This window comes from Colobus angolensis, unplaced genomic scaffold (genome assembly GCF_000951035.1).
Source record: "Colobus angolensis palliatus isolate OR3802 unplaced genomic scaffold, Cang.pa_1.0 Scaffold91, whole genome shotgun sequence".
In the NCBI taxonomy this organism is placed as follows: Eukaryota; Metazoa; Chordata; class Mammalia; order Primates; family Cercopithecidae; genus Colobus; species Colobus angolensis.
Window position 1 is genome coordinate 1,821,077 of NW_012123043.1, and position 17,905 is coordinate 1,838,981.

A 17,905-nucleotide genomic window follows, 5' to 3' on the forward strand; every position below is an offset into this window, starting at 1 on the left:
AGAAACTTTTAGAGTACATGTACCATGCCAGGCACTGTAATTGGTATTGTATTTACTATACACCATAAAGATGTGGATAAACATGGGTAACATGATAAAAAAGAAAGAGGGTCCAGAGACCTAGATGCTAGACTTTCCTTTGTTATTAGGCTGTGTTACTCCAAGCTATTCATAATTAACATATGACAGTGATTTCTTAGAAAAGGCACTTGTCTCAACTAATATACAACTTCATTTCCAAATTGTTGCGATGTGCCTAATCAACATTCAAACACTTCTTATTTTGATGGGATCTCCAAATGGTGTGGAGATATGGCCCTCTCCCCCACTCTGGAAATCAAATGGAAAGAGGTGGTTCTCTCTATCTGTTCCCTGGTAATTAAAGGGCAGGTATGTGGCTTAGGCTTTTGACCATATCTTTAAATCTCAAGGGAGGGCCGCGTAGATGAAGAGACAGACAGACATTATTTATGTGACAGTGGTGAAATTGGGAGCAATAAGTCATCGTTAGTACAGTGCTGACACTGGATGGTTGACTTCTTGGGTGCCTAGCCTCAATTATTTCTAATACAATTTTCTGTAATGTGTTCTCTTGTCTGTCTATTGGTTATGCAAGGTACTATACATCATTTCAACTTTCTTTTTCTTTACTACTTCCAATAAGTAGCATTGGTTTCTATCATTTGCAACCAAGAACCTTTACATGGAAAACAAAACTTTTTGGCTGAAGCTTATAGGATTAATTGTTTAAATGGGAAGTTACAAACAATCTATAAAGGGTTTAATATCTAAACATTTGAGATTGCTTTAAATTACTAGAATTCTTATTTAATAATATTAATAATATATTACCAAATAATAATTTTTAAAATATTTTCACATAATATAAACTGTGAGCAATTAAAGATTATAGAGCTTAGACTACGTAATATACATAGCTTACTAATTTAAAAAAAATTTTAAAAACAATAAAACTGTCATCATTCAGACACAAAATTATCTTTTTTCAAATCCATGTTCTACCACTTAGTGTATTGTGAGCTTGCAAAATAAAATTTACCATCTTTAAACTTAATCTTCTTCATCTTTAAAGGGAAAGTAGTAATAATTTAATATTAGTCATGCTAATACTTTTTATGAATATTAAATATATTATGAATTTTAAAATCTAGCAAAGTCTAGAATATAGAAAGCCACCAAAAGCAATGGTAAAAGAGGTGATTTTCCTATGTAGTTGTGACTTAGATATATTTTAATTATACCAGTGGCACTCACAGAACCTGGCTTTGAAATTAATAGCTGAACATAACCACTTTGTAGTTCATCGCTCCAAAACTCTCTGATATACATCCTTTTTGCTCTAATTTGATTTCTTTTTCTCAGAAAGAAACTCTTCATTTTATTTCTGTTCATAATCCCACAAAGGATCCATCCCTGCTCCCCTGCACCTGATGCAGACCCCTCCCCCGTCACCTTAAAAAATACTGATTTCCTAAAGTTAAAATGAATACTTAGTTTCCAACTATGGCCATTCTCAACCCTGCCCATTTCTCCTCATTTGCCTGTATATTCACCTGCTCTGTGAACTTGACCATCTTTTGGCTCTCTCTCCAAAGGTAGTTCCCCAAGGACACTTGGCTTGCATTTTTGCTTTTATTATATGGGTTCCATTCTTACAACCTTCCTTGACTTACATAACCAGGCAGCTTTCCTATTCTCATTTGCATAGTATTTCTGCATAGCTTCCTGGACCTACTTCCTTATTGTATCCCACAGACACTCCAGAACCCAACAAAAACAACTTGCAAGAAACCACTGATTTGAATTTCAAGGGATCAGGTTTCCAAGCTCTGTCCTGCTCTCTGCATTCCCTGTGTACCTTAGTTCCTGGGTTATTTGAGGAGTGTAAATGTTGACTGAGGGCAAACATTCCACCATTCTGAGGAAGGAAGGGGAACCACATTCAGAAAGGGACTGGAGAGGAGACATGGATAAAACCAGAGGTAGGGGCCTGTGCACCCTGTAGTCCTAGCTCCTTGGGAGGCAGAGGTAAGATGCCTTGAACCCAGGAGTTCGAGACAAGCCTGGAAAAAACAGTCAGACATTGTTTACCCCTGCCCCCAAAATAAGCAAGGGTTTGATAGTAGGAATGAAGTTGGAGACAAAGGGATGATAGAGGGGCCCCTCCCACCTCAACACAAAACCAAAAGTGAGCCAGGGCTGAAAACCAGCTCCCCTTACAACACAGAGCCCCTGCCCACCTAGCTGTGGTGGTCCTCTGGCTTGGAACCTAGTCCGTGGCCTGGTGAGCAGATCCTTGACTTCCTAAGCTCCAGCTCGGCTGACTCAGCCCTCTCCCTCAGCTCCTGCCCTGTGACTCCAGGACATGGCACTTGTCCCCCAGGGCCTCACTCTGTGCCCATTTCTTCCAGTGGTATCCTCAGAGGCTCTGACTTGTTCTGGTCTCTGTTCTTTTGCATGTGGTACCCTTGGGTGGTGTCAGGGTTGGGGTAGGAGACCAGGCTAGAGAGCTAGGTGGAGGGGGAGGAGGCTACTGTGGTGAGGACAAGGACATCGAGCTTGTTCCCCTGCACAGACTTGTTGAGGCAGGAGAGGCCTGCAAGTCAAGGGTATAGAGGGCAGGGGGTTAGAGAAGGTCAAAGGTGGGGAGGGGAAGAGGGAGAGGCATTACCAGTGGCTGTGGTGGCCATGGGAATAGGTGGTGGGGGAATTGGGACATCAAAGTAAAAGTTTTCCATCTGTTCCAGCTCCTACTTCAGGAGGGAGGCCATGGCTTCCAGGTCATGTGGGAGCAGGGAAAATGGAGGGAGACTAGCTGGGGCCACATGGGGCGCTCTAGAGGGAGGAGAGATGTAAAATCAAGAGCCCAGTCATCTGGTCAGAGAAGTCATCACCTGTCAGGGCCTTCACCCTCCTCTCAGCCTGCTCTCCAGGACTCCCCTAAGGGCCTTACAAGGCCCAAAGGGGTAGAGGAGTAGAGGCCCGGGAGAGTTCCTCATGGTCTAAGAGCTCGTCCAGACCCTGTCCACACTGCCAGGAGTGGCACAGCTGCAGCACAGGCTCTGGGCACCAGTGGCAGTGGAGGAGGCAGCAGCACCATCTGGAGGAGGATCTGGGCATTGCTCAGATGGTGCAGACAGGCACCAAGGTGAGAGTGAAGGATTCCATGGGGGTCGGAAAAAGGCGGCTGCGGCCTCTGCTGAAGAAAGAGGAAAGCCTGAGAGACTTGAACATGCATCCTCCTCCTCCTGGCTTCCAGGTGAGAAAAAAGGACACCTGACGATGGGGGAATCTTATTTGAACTTTCCATTTCTGAATTTTGCCCTAACAGTCCATTAATCCTCTCTGCCAAATGTTGACTTTGTCCAGCTCGGTATTACGATTTTCCCAACAAATATCTTGTCCCTACTTCTGCTCATAGGGTACCACTATTTTCCCAGGACATTATGCATAAAATTTATCATAAAACTTTGCTCTTCCCACCTTCCATCTGGCATATAATCAGGGATCAAATTCTGTCAATTCTTCCTTCACGATCTTTCCCAAACTCATTTCCGCTTATAAATTCCTTTCCTTTACCACTATCGTAGTGTAAAATTAGTACTTTATTACCTCTGATGTAGATCATGGACAACTGTATATGGTTAAATAAATATGAATAGAATATTGATACAAAACACAAAGAGAGTTCGACATATATCTCACCATGTGCTAAAGGAAATTAGAGAAATATGTGTTCCTATCTGCCTGGCAAAAGGAAGCCAAGGATAGGATGAAAAGAGGTGGCATTTAAGTCTGAAAAATGAGTATTTAAATTGCTTCTGTGTTTCCAGTTTCTGTTCTCTCTAAGTCATCCTCCAATCTGTGTCCCGGTCAATCTTTGCAAAATACTGTTTCAATTTTGCAAAGTAAGCTAAAGGGCTAGATTGATATTTTCTAGATGATAAGTTAGGCATTTTTATTTGGGAACAATGCAGTCACTGTAAGAAATAAACAGACAGTTATGTTGTGTGAAAAGAATGTCTGTGGCCGAGTGAGTTGGCTCACGCCTGTAATCCCAGAACTTTGGGAGGCCGAGGCCAGCGGATTGCCAGAGCTCAGGAGTTCCAGACCAGCCTGGGCCATGGAGAAACCCTGTCTCTATAATAAATACATAAATAAATATATGTTCATTCAAAAAAAGGAATAAAAGAAAATAATGTTTGCCAAGAAATCTAAATATTTATGCACTAAACCTGGATAACTGAAATTTCCTGGAGGGAATGTATATGTATAAGTTTTTAGAAAAATGATTAAATGAAGAAATGGTTGCAATGATATTAAATAATCTAGATTTTCTAATATGAAGTCAATTTTGGACAAACAGGTGAAATTGATGAAATTATCTTCAGTGCCTAGAATTCTATTTGTTGCCATATTTGGTATGCCTTCCCTTACTCAACCATCTGAAACCTTCATATTCTTCTCTAACCCCTTTTTTTTAAGCCTATTTTCAGGTGCTTTGGCCATACTGAGGAGTCAGCTACTGATACCAGCTCAGATTAATGAACATCTTCCCAGTAGAATTTATAAAATCTTTTGTTGGTACTATCTTTGTATTCCTAGCATAAGTCCCTGGTTTTCATTAAATGAACAAATAGAGAACAAACAAGAATTTAAAAGTAAATGATTGAATTGAAGACATAAAGGAAAAAGAAACAAGGAAGATGAATAGAAAGACAAACTAACGGGGAAAATAAGAGTTTAACACTGAAATTTCTGGTATTAACCATTGGGTAAGAAAAGTCAGCAGGGAGATATTGATGTCTTCAAATATCTAGTGAAATTATACCACATACATGGTCATCAATGATGATGGCTGTCATAGATAAGAGTAACATTATAAACTACATTATAATGAAAATGCAATGAGAAGTCCTATGTTTTCTAGTTCTTTAATATTTCTGTGTAAAGCACCCATATGTGAAATACTGTGAAACAAATCATCACCTAAAATTACATGCCATTATCATTAATGGTGATACATATATGTATATGTACCAATGATATATCTGTAAAAAATACAATTAAAAGCAAATGGCTAAATTTAATATCTAGACATTTTATAACAGTTGTAATGCTTACTATAAGTCTATAGTATTCTGCAGATTGGGGTAATCTTCTTTACTTAATCCCATCATTTAGAAAAAACACTTGAAATGTAGAAGCATTTTCTGAAACTGAATGTATGTATGTGATCATTGATAATAATATTGGAATAAAGTTGTATCTTTCTATCCATCTCATACTGCAAAGCCAATGACATAGTATGGAAAATTTTCCTCTCATTTCTGACTTACATTCATCTAATGACTTGCCTAGATTGGAAAAGCTATCTTATTTTTTTAAGCTTCCCTCCTCATGTCTTATTCAGCATACATTTTGAGGACAGCTGGAGAAGCACATAATGAGTCACATTAATAACTGAAGACAAAGAATGATGGGCATTCTTAAAGGTAGGGGGAAAGAAAAACTGAGAACATGCAGATGTTTGTGTGCAGCCAGGAATAAATTAGCAATGCATGTAGTGTATCTAAGATCAGAGATGAAGACGTCATGAAAAGGAAGCCTGTGAATATGATTCTCCGCACCATAGCAACACGTGACATGCTGGAATGCCATTACCTTGAAGCCACACAGCCTATGAATGCAGTTACTCCACCTGGAGAAAAATGGGAGAAAAACCCACTCAAATTTACTCCTTTTTTGCAAAACATCTCTAAGGGAATTTTAAACAATGGGAAACAATTTCCCATTGTTTTCAGTAGAAAAATGTCAGGTAATATAGAAGAAGCTAGTGCTTCATTATCTAAGAGGGAAGGCACAGAAGGGGAAAGAACAACTTGAAAGGAAAATAAATTTAACTTTCCATGGAAAGTGGGAGGGAGATAAAAGTAAGAATTCGGCTTGTTTTCTAACATAGGCAATATTTCATAAGAAAATGATAATCCCTTGTTAAATGACATAAAAAATAATATAAAATTAGACCCATAAAATAATTGTAAGACTTGCAACAAGTAAACTTCGATAAGCCTTGCTGTTTTCGATGCCTTTTACTTTTCTGCTGTTAGTATTTCTATTTTCTGTAATGCGTTGTGCCCCTAAATTCAATATATTCTTCCTAAATTTATCTATTCTGATTGAAACTATATTCCTTTAATGCTCTAATTTCTTTAACCTAAGTATTTCTTGGTTTAGTAAGATTTTTCTTATGTCAAGGCAAAGATCTCTTCCTGCTCATTTAAATCTAATACCAGATGTGAGCAAAGGGTTGGTGATAGATAATTATTTAAATTGAACTCTCCATGAGTAGGGCATCAGATTACCACATCAGATTACTGCATAGCTATTACCAAAATCCATTTTCAATTATACCTCTAGGCATTTTGCAGACGTAAAGGATGGGAGCTGTTATGCAGAGGGTATAGTATGCATATAGCTAAAAAATGACTATTTAAAGTTTGTAGAATGGTACAAGTTATGTACTTTGTTTACGTCCCTACCTGAATTAAACTACTAATTATATCCACCACAAATACAAGAGAATGCATTTGTAATGGAAAAATTCTAATTGATATTCTTTTGTTTGTTTCATTAAGGAGGAGACAATAATGATTTGAGACCAAATGAAAACATAATTTAAGAGGAAACCCAAAAATCAAGAAAAATATCAGTGATTGAAGAACACATGAAATAACATTACTCAGCAGAGAACTAGAAGATACTGGGATTAAAAAATGGATCTGCAACACAATGATTTTGGACTTTCTGAAAGAGATTCCTCTTGCCTTCTAAGGCAGTTAGTTCTTTACTCATTCCAGCACACCATAAACCATCATCCTCAAGTGGATCTCCTAAAGCATGCCTTGTTTTAAGCAAAGAGAACATGTACTGCACAATTATCATTTGCTACCTGTAACTGCACTTCTTTTTCATAGCTCTGTCAGACACACTGGTGTGTTATAACATTCTGGTTGAACCCAGTCATTCAAAATAATATACCGTAGTCATAAGCCCTAGCAACAAGTGAGAAGAATCTTGCTGCTTACCCCAAATGGAGAGAGGTCATGGTAATTTAGTGACAGATATGAAAGCAGTCATCACTGAATGATATTCCTCCTAGAGTATCTCAAGTGTTATAGCTATTCTGCCATGATACATCTACCAGACTAATTACTATACATTTCTGCTATTCCTCATGGGGAATAAATAGTAGGCAGATCTGAAATGTGTATCTGAAGATATTTACATTTTAGTAGAAAATTAAAGTGAATGACTGCCTACATATGTAGCGTGGCAGAGCTGGATATAATTTTTGAAACATACCATAAAAATACCATAAGCATAGACTGTTGGCAAGAGTTGTGTGAGTGCATATCAAGAAGTTGGCAAAAATGTGTCTGACAAATTATTTCATGTACTAGCTTGATCAAAAGGTGTTTGAAATGAATTTAGGTGTGGAGCTGAGAAACAGATAAAAATGCAAATATGGACAATAGAAATAGCTATAAAAAGAAGTCATTTGGTGAAGGGGAGATCCAGGAATTTCTCATAAAAATTAAGATGATGAAATATGGGGAACAAATGTTATCACAGGTCTACAGGCAAATACACTCAAGTCAGAAAACAAAGTAAACAATACAGAAAAGGAAATGAATCCTATTAGATGCCATTGCAAAGGTATAATTTAGACTTGATCGAAATAGACTCATGACTGAAATCCATCACTAAGGAAATATGCAATGTTTAAAAATAAAAACAGTTTTAATAAAAGAATAAATTTTTATTTATATAATATCTATAAAACTGAACATGGTAATATGGTGAGGATTATTTGTTTATGAATAAAAATTAAAAGAACCAGAGCAGTTTTCATAAGAAAACAAACTATACATTTCCTGGGAGAATTAATGATGTGGACAATTCTCTTCTAAGGTGAACCACAGAATTTCAGAAAACATCTGATTTTAACATAGTTCAAGACTGAAGTTTCTTTTAGAACATATCCAAAAGCAATTTGGAAAGCAAGCTCCATTTTTGATGAAATTAGGAGACAGTGGTAATCTCAAATCACAATATGTGAATAAAAAGCCTTCCCAACTTAGTAAAGGACAAACTGCAATGCAAGAGGATCCTTAGAGGATGTCAGATATTACACATCTCAGATACAACTGGTAAGACACAAATCTCTCAAGCAAGTGACATTTACTGAGGGCCAATACTTTCCTTTTTCAAAACAAGAGAATTGTGAGCACTGGCTGATGGTTGGAGTTTTTCTGAATCCAGTTGGCATGACAAAGAAGCTGGTAGGAAGAAGAGAATAAGAAATACAAGAAGCTCCATTTGCAGTAGCAGTTAGGAAACAAAGAGATGGAGGTAAGGGAATCTGCAAGGTGGCTCCAATCTCTGGTAGCCAAGACAAGTAAAGGCTAAGAAGACTAAGAGGACTTCTTGCTATTACAAGAGAAACTCACCACTTACAAACTAATAACCTAAAAGGAACGAACCAGTGCTCAACATCCCTAATAATGAGGAAAATGCAAATTAAACCCACTATGTGACATCACCTCACAATTGTTAGGGTGGCTGCTATCAAAAGGACAGGACATAAATGTTGATGAGAGTGTGGAGAAAATGAAACCCTAGCACACTGGTATTGGGAATGTGGATTGGTATAACCATTATGGAAAGTGGTATAGAGATTCCTAAAAAGATTAAAAACAGACCTACTGTATCACCCAGCCATCCTTCTTCTGAGTGTACACCCAAAGAAGATGAAATCACCGCTTCATAAAGTCATCTGCACTCTCATGTTCATTGAAGCATTATTCACAATAGCCCAGATATTGAAACAACGTAAGTAGCTGCTGGTGGATGAATGGACTAAGCAAGTACACATACAATGGAATATTATTCAGCCTTAAAAAAGAAAAAAAATCCTGTCATTTGCCACAACATGGATGAACCTGGAGAACATTACGCTAAGTGAAGTAAGCTAGACACATAATGAATATTTTGTAATCTAACTTATTTTTGGAATCTTTAAAAAAGGTCAAATATACAGAGATAGAGAATAAATAGTGATTACCAGGGGGTAAAAGGTTTGGATAGAAAATGGGGAGATGTAGGTCAAAGAATAAAAAGTATCAGATAAGTAGAAAGAACAGGTCTAGATATGTAATGTACGACATGAGGACTATAAGTAATAAAATTGTATTTGGAATTTTTGTTAAATAAGTAGATTTTAGCTGCTATTGCCACAAAAAAGTAACTACGTGAGATGGTAGATATGTTAATTTGCTTCACTACAGTTATCCTTTTACCATCTATGTAGCCCATAACATCATGATGTAAATCCTCAAATATGCATTATAAAATTTATTTAAAATTTTTTTAAAAGTATAAAATAAAAGTAATGAATTAAGGAACTATACACAATGACTAAAAAATAAAGGAAGAAAGATATCAAGACATAAAGTAGAAATTATAATAAATATAATAAATTCAATGCAATAAATAGAAAAAGTTTAATGAAATAAACTTTATTGGAAAGCAAGAAGAGGTACAAGAACTCAAAGAAGATATGGCAAAATGACATAAGCTAGAAAAGTTTAGGAAAGAAGTGGATTAGAAAACAAATCAAACCATTACAGATTTGAAGCCCACATTGAAAACAACATAATGGAGTATAAACCTAGCTGAAAACACAGTAATAAATATATGAACAGCAGTGATGAAAACAAGCAAAATACAAGGTAAGAGGATCATTACTGAAAAAAGATTCAAGGGACAATGTAAATATACAATACCAATAAAGGAGATCTAACATATGCATAGTTGGTACCCTTAAAGAAGAAAACCAAAATGAGAAAAAATAAAAATATTCAAAAATATAATTCAAAGATACTCTCTGGAAATAAAAGGGCCTAACATGTCAGAGGAAAACCTGACATAAAAAGATCAAAGCTGAGGCATATCCTAATAAAGTTATTGGACTTCAAAATTAAGGAATTCTTGTAATATCCAGACAAAAAGATTTAAGTCATTTACAAGGGAAAAATAATCAAGTGGGCTTCATATATCTCCATAGTGATAGCTCATGCTGGCGGGGAATGTTGGCAACCAATAGAACAAGATTAAAATTTATCTAAATCAGCAACAAAAATATGTAAGGGCATAGCTAATTAAATAAACAGACCATATATTGATTCTGACATATATGTATATATCATATTTTTCATATATATATGAAAAACAGAAAGAATAATATAAATTATAATGAATAGATAAAGATTAAAGTAGTGTAATATCAATGTGAATTGATTAAACGATAATATTAAAAGTAAACAGTTCTTATATCAGCTTCCAAACCAGGACCAAGCTGCATTCTGTGTATGCATGCTGCACATAAAACACAAGTGATGAGAAAGTTGGGAAATACAAGGGTGAATAAAGACATAGCCAAATGCACCAAGGGAAAGTAGGAGTCATGAATCTAATGATAGGCAAGGTTGAATTCAAAATGTAATCAAACAAGGAGCACCTTACAATGAAGGCATAATAGTTTTAAATACATACCTACATTTCTAACCAGTACACTGAATACAAATACCAAAACATGACACACTATAGCATCAGGATTAATAAAACAAAGATTATGGGAATAATAAGCTAAAATAGAGAAACAGTACCTGCAGAAAACTTTAATTCACTTTTCCAAACCCATGAAGAACAAGGACACAACTAGAAGCAAGGATAACAGCAACACTATCTAACCACTTTTAAGTCTTACTATGCACCAAACACTAATTTAAGTGCGTTGTACGTGCTAATGGATTTAATCTTTTTAAGAAACTAATGAGGCAAGAACTCTAATCGCAATCACTTTAAAGATGAGGAAAATAAAACACAGAGAGGTCAAATATCTTGTTCAAGGTAAAATAGTAAGTAGGTAAGTTAGAAATTTGAACTTCACGAGAATATCTTTATGGTTTGACCTCTTAACTACAACTGCCTCTCATGTAGAAAGAAGTAAGTAAAGTAATGACAATGTAGGTCTGTTTGGTACACACCAAACTTTTTGCCTGAATACCTTCTTTGCAAACGCACATTTGTCCCAAATATTGAACACAGTTTACTAGGTCACAAAAATATCTCAAAACATTCTCCAAGCAGATACAGTACAGAATGCAGTAACTCCAATCACAATTCAGTAAATCTGAAACTTATATTGTAAAAAGGTAACTTAAAAAATTACAGCATACATATAAGTTGTAAAAGAACTTTCTCTTACATTACTTTTTAGACACAGAGGAAATCAAAATTGAAATAAAAATGTATTTTGATATGTATACTGATTTAAATCAGTACCAGAAAGAAAAGTCCCTGTGCCACTATGTAAAGCTAATCCTTTCCTCTGTACCTTAGATCACATCACCCCGGCATTCTCATAAATAATCTGTTGATTATCTCTTGTCTCCTGTATATATATTCAAATCCATTTTGTAATGGCTGCTTCCCAGGGGCTTTTAAATATAGACAAGATTTTCCCATAGAAGAGTCTACCTTTCAAACTCTTCAGCTGTTTATCTATCATCTATCTATCTATCTATCTATCTATCTATCTATCTATCTATCTATCTATCTATATCTGCATCTATTATCTATCTCTCTATCTCTCTATCTATCTATCATCTATCTCTATCTATCTGTCATCTATATATCTATCTATTTGAGACACGATCTCACTCTGTTGCCCAGGCTGGAGTGCATAGCTCACTGCAGTCTCAAACTTCTGTGCTCAAGCCATCCTCCCAAAACAGCTTCCTGAGTAGCTAGGATGACAGGTGCTTCCCACCATTCCCAAATAATATTTAACTTTCTTTATACATGCAGGTTCTTGCTATGTTGCTCAGACATATCTCGAACTCCTGGACCTATGTTGCTCAGAGTAGTCTCGAACTCCTGAACCTTCATCTCCCGTTCACAGCCAAACTTCTTAAATGAGTTGAATATATTTAATATTACAGGCTTGACATTTCTCAATTCACAAAAATCTGGCTGTCTCATTTACACTCTAAAACAGTTTTCAGTTATATTACTTTGAAACAACTCAACAACCATCTTCATGTTACTAAATGAACATTTCACAGCCTTCCCCATTTCTTAGTCACATGAATGCTATTGACCACACCTTCCTTTAAAGAAAAGTTATTTTTTATTTCAATAGGTTTTGGAGGAACGGGTCATGTTTGGTTACATGAATAAGTTCTTTAGTTGTAGTTTCTGAGATTTTGGTGCACCCATCACCCACCCCAAGCAGCAATGTACACTGTACCCAATGTGTAGTCTTTGATTCCTCACCTCTACCACCTTTTCCCCTGAGCCCCCGGAGTCCATTGTATCATTCTTATGCCTTTATGAACTCATAGCTTAACTCCTGAGTTAGAACGTAAGATGTTTGGTTTTGGTTTTCCATCCCTCGGTTACTTCACTTAGACTAATAGTCTCCAATTTCATCCAAGTTGCTGCAAATGCCATTATTTTATTCCTTTTATGGCTGAGTAGTATTCATATATATATATACACACATATATATGTGTGCATGTATGCGTGCATGTATATATGTGTGTGTATGTGTGTGTGTGTGTGTGTGTATATATATATATATATAACATTTTATTTATCCACTCATTGATTGATGGGCATTTGGGCTGGTTCCATGTTTTTTCCAATTGCAAACTGTGCTGCTATAAACAAGCATGTGCAGGTATCTTTTCACATAATAACTTCTTTTCCTCTGGGTAGATACCTAGCAGTGGGATTGCTAAACCAAATAGTAGATCTACTTTTAGTTTTTTTAAGGAATCTCCACACTGTTTTCCATAGTGGTTGTACTAGTTTATATTCCCAACAACAGTGTAAAAGTGTTCTCTTTTCACCACATCTACACCAACATTTATTATTTTCTGTTTTTTTGATTATGGCCATTCTTGCAGGAGTGAGGTGGTATCACATTGTGGTTTTAATTTGCATTTCCCTGATAATTAGTGATGTTGAGCATCTTTTCATATGCTTGTTGGTCATTTGTATATCTTCTTTTGAGTGTTGTCTATTCATGTACTTAGCCCACTGTTGTATGAGATTGTTTGTATTCTTGCTGACTTGAGTTCTCCATAGATTCTGGTTATTAGAATCTAGAAAGGACTCAATCTTTGTCAGATGTATAGATTGTGAAGATTTTCTCCCACTCTGTGCATTGTCTGTTAACTCTTTTGATCATTTTTCTGTACAGAAGCTTTTAATTTAGTAAGTCCCATCTATTTATTTTTGTTTTTGTCGCATTTGCTTTTGGGTTCTTGGTCATAAAGTCTTTGCCTAAGTCAATGTCTAGAAAGGTTTTTCCAATGTTATGTTCCAGAATTTTTATGGTTTCAGGTCTGAGATTTAAGTCTTGCATCAATCTTGAGTTGATTCTTGTATAAGGTGAGAGATGGGGACCCAATTTCATTCTCCTACTTGTGGTTTGCCAATTATCCCAGCACCTCTTGTTGAATAGGGCATTCTTTCCCCACTTTATGTTTTTGTTTGCTTTGTTGAAGAGCAGTTGGCTGTAAGTATCTGGGTTTATTTCTGGGATCTTTGTTCTGTTCCATTGGTCTATGTGCCTATTTTTATACCAATACCAATGTTTTGGTGACTATAGCCTTACAGTATAGCTTGAAGTTGGGTAATGTGATGCCTCCAGGTTTGTTCTTTTCATTAGTCTTGCTTTGGCTATGTGGGCTCTTTGTGGGTTCCATTTGAATTTTAGGATTGCTTTTTCTTGTTCTGTGAAGAAAAATAGTGGCATTTTGATGGAAATTGCATTGAATTTGTAGATTGCATTTGGCAATATGGTCATTTTTACAGTATTGATTCTACCCATCCATGAGCATGGGATGTGTTTCCATTTGTTTGTGTCATCTATGATTTCTTTCAGCAGTGTTTTGTAGTTTTCCTTGTAGAGGTCTTTCACTTCCTTAGTTAGTTACATTCCTAAGCATTTTAATTTTTTACAGCTACTGTAAAAGGGGTTGGGTTCTTAATTTGATTCTCAGCTTGACTGCCATTGGTGTTAGAGCTACTGATTTGTGTACATTAATTGTGTATCATGAAACTTTGCTGTCTCTAGGATACATTTACCAGTTCTAGGAGCTTTTTGGGTGAATCCTTAGGGTTTTCTAGGTATACGACAGTAATATCAGTGAACAGTGACAGTTTAATTTCCTCATTGCCAGTTTGGATGCCCTTGATTTCTTTTGTCTGATTCCTCTGGCTAAGACTTCCAGTGTTATGTTGAATAGAAGTGGTGAAAGTGGATATCCTTATCTTCCTTGTCTTCTTCCAGTTCTCAGAAGGAATGCTTTCTACTTTTTCCCTTTCATTATAATGGTGGCTGTGGGTTTGTCACAGATGGCTTTTGTTACTTTAAGGTTTGTCCCTTCTATGCCAATTTTGCTGGGTTTTTTTGTTTTGTTTTGTTTTGTTTTTGTATTTTGAGTAGAGATGGGGTTTCACCGTGTTAGCCAGGATGGTCTTTATCTCCTGAACTCATGATCCACGCACCTCAACCTCCCAAAGTGCTGGGATTACAGGTGTGAGCCACCGTGCCTGGCCAAAGGTTTTAAACAAAAAGGGATGCTGGATTTTGTCTAGCTGGATTTTGTAAGATGTTTTTCTGCATCTATCATGATGATCATGTGATTTTTGTTTTTAATTCTGTTTTTGTGGTGTATTACATTTATTGACTTGCAGATGTTAAACCATCCTTGCATCCTTGGTATAATACCCACTAAATCATGGTGGATTATCTTTTAGATATGCTGTTGGATTTGATTAGCTAGTATTTTGTTGAGGATTTTTGCATCTATGTTCATCAAGGATATTGGTCTGTAGTTTTGCTGTTGTTGTTGTTATATCCTTCCCTGATTTTGCTATTGGGGATACTGGCTTCACAGAATGATTTAGGGGGGATTCCCTCTTTATCCTGTGGAATAGTGTCTACAGGATTGGTATCAATTTGTCTTTGAATGTCTGATAGAATTCAGCCATGAATCTCTCTGGTCCTGGATGGTTTTTTGTTGGCAACTTTAAAATTGCCATTTCAATCTCTCTGCTTGTTATTGGTCTCTTCCAAGTTTCTATATCTTCCTGGTTTAATCTAGGAGGGTTGTATATTTACAGGAATTTATCCATCTCCCCCAGGTTTTCTAGTTTAAGCATGTAAAGGTGTTCAGAGTAGCCTTGAATACTCTTTTGTATTTCTGTGGTATTAGTAGTAGTGTCTCCCATTTTGTTTCTAATTGAGCTTATTTGGATCTTTTGTCTTCCATTCTTGGTTAATCTCACTAATGGTCTATCAATTTTATTTATTTTTTCAAAGAACCAGCTTTTTGTTTCCTTTTTTTTATTTTTATTTTTTCAATTCCATTTAGTTCTGCTCTGATCTTTGTTATTTCTTTTCTTCTGCAGAGTTTGGGTTTGGCTTGTTCTTGTTTCTCCAGTTCCATGAGATGTGACCTTAGATTGTCTATTTGCTCTTTCAGACTTTTTGATGTAGGCATTTAATGTTATGAACTTTCCTCTTGGCACCACTTTTGCTGTATCCCAGAGGTTTTGATATATTAGGTCACTATTATCATTCAGTTCAAATAATTTTTAAACTTCCAACTCAATTTCATTGTTGATCCAATGATCATTCAGGAGCAGGTTATTTAATTTCCATGTATTTGCATGGTTTTGAGGGTTCATTTTGGAGTTGATTTCCAATTTTATTCCACTGTGGTCTGAGAGAGCACTTGATACAATTTCAATTTTCTTACATTTATCAAGACTTGTTTTGTGACCTATCATATGGTCTATCTTGGAGAAAGTTCCAGGAACTGATGAATAGAATTTATATTCTGTGATTGTTGGGTAGAATGTTCTATAAATATCTGTTAAGTCCATTTGTTCTAGGGTATAGTTTAAATCCATTGTTTCTTTGTTGACTTTTTGTCTTGATGACCTGTCTAGTGCTGTCAAGGGAGTACTGAAGTCCCCCAATATTACTGTGTTGCTGTCTATCTCATTTCTTAGGTCTACTAGTAATGGTTTTATAAATTTGAGAGCTCCAGTGTTAGGTGCATATATATTTAGGATTGTGATATTTTCCTTTTATCATTATACAATGTCTGACATGGTTTGGCTGTGTCCTTACCCAAATCTCATCTTGAATTCCTACATGTTGTGGGAGGGACCTGGTGCAGGGTAACTGAATCATGGCGGCAGGTCTTTCCTGTGCTGTTTTCATGATAGTGAATAAGTCTCATGAGATCTGATGGTTCCACAAGGCAGAGTTTCCCTGCACAAGTTTTCTCTCTTTGTCTGCTGCCATTCATGTAAGATGTGACTTCTTCCTCCTTGCCTTCCACCATGAGTGTGAGGCCTCCTCAGCCACGTGGAACTGTAAGTCCATTAAACCCTTTTTCCTGTATAAATTACAGTCTCGGGTATGTCTTTATCAGCAGCATAAAAACAGACTAATACAATGTCCCTCTTTGTCTTTGTTAACTGCTGCTGCTTTAAAGTTTGTTTTGTCTGATTTAAGAATAGCTACTCCTGCTTACTTTGGTGTCCATTTGCATGGAATGTCTTTTTCTACCCCTTTACCTTAAGTTTATGTGAGTCCTTATGTGTTAGGTGAGTCTTTTGAAGGCAGGGGATACTTGGTTAGTGAATTCTTATCCATTCTGCAATTCTGTATCTTTTAAGTGGAGCATTTAGGCCATTTACATTCAATGGCAGTATTGAGATGTGAGGTATTATTCCATTCATTGCGCTATTTGTTGCCTGAAAACCTTGGGGTTATTTACTTATCTATTGTGTTTTTGTTTTATAGGTCCTGTGAGATTCATGTTTTAAAGAGGTTCTGTTTTTATGTATTCCAGATTTGTTTCAAGATTTAGAACTCCTTTGGCAGGTCTTATAGCGCTGACTTCGTTGTGGTGAATTCTCTCAGTTTTTGTTTGTGTGGAAAACACTGCATTTTTCCTTCATTTGTGAAGCTTAGTTTCGCTGGATACAAAATTCTTGGCTGATAATTGTTTTGTTTAAGGAGACTTAAGATAGAGCCCCAATTCCTTCTAGCTTGTAGGGTTTCTGCTGAGAAATCTGCTGTGAATTTGACAGATTTTCTTTTATAGGTTACCCAGTGCTTTTGTCTCACAGGTCTTGAGATTCTTTATCTTGACTTGAGATAAACTGATGACTATGTGCCTAGGCAATGATCTTTTTATGATGAATTTCCCAGGTGTTGAGTTTCTTGTATTTGGATGTCTGGATTCCTAGCAAGGCCACGGAAGTCTTCCTCAATTATTCCCCCAATTATATTTTCCAAACTTTTAGATTTCTCTTCTTCCTCATGAATGACAATTATTCTTAGGTTTGGTCATTTAACATAATCTCAAACTTCTTGGAGGCTTCGTTCATTTCTTAAACTCTATTTCTTTGTCTTCGTTGGGTTACTTCTAAAATCTTGTCTTCCAGCTCTGAAGTTCTTTCTTTTGCTTGTTCAATTCTATTGCTATGACTTTCCAGTGCATTTTGCATTTCTCTAAATTTGTCCTTGATTTCCAGAAGTTGTCATTGCTTTTGTTTTTTATTTATGCTATCTATTTCACCAAAGACTTTTCCTTTCACAGGCTGTATCGTGTTTTTTACTTCTTTAAGTTGGACTTCACCTTTCTCTGGTGCCTCCTTGACTAGCTTAATAATCAGTCTCCTGAATTCTTTTTCTCACAATTCAGAGATTTCATCTTGGTTT

The 17,905-nt window shown here is 36.3% G+C and overlaps 1 pseudogene; it reads left to right on the forward strand.

Moving 5' to 3' along the window:
* The first annotated feature begins 312 nt into the window (after positions 1-312).
* Positions 313-17,905, forward strand: part of LOC105504393 — a 137,194-nt pseudogene continuing 119,601 nt past the window's right edge.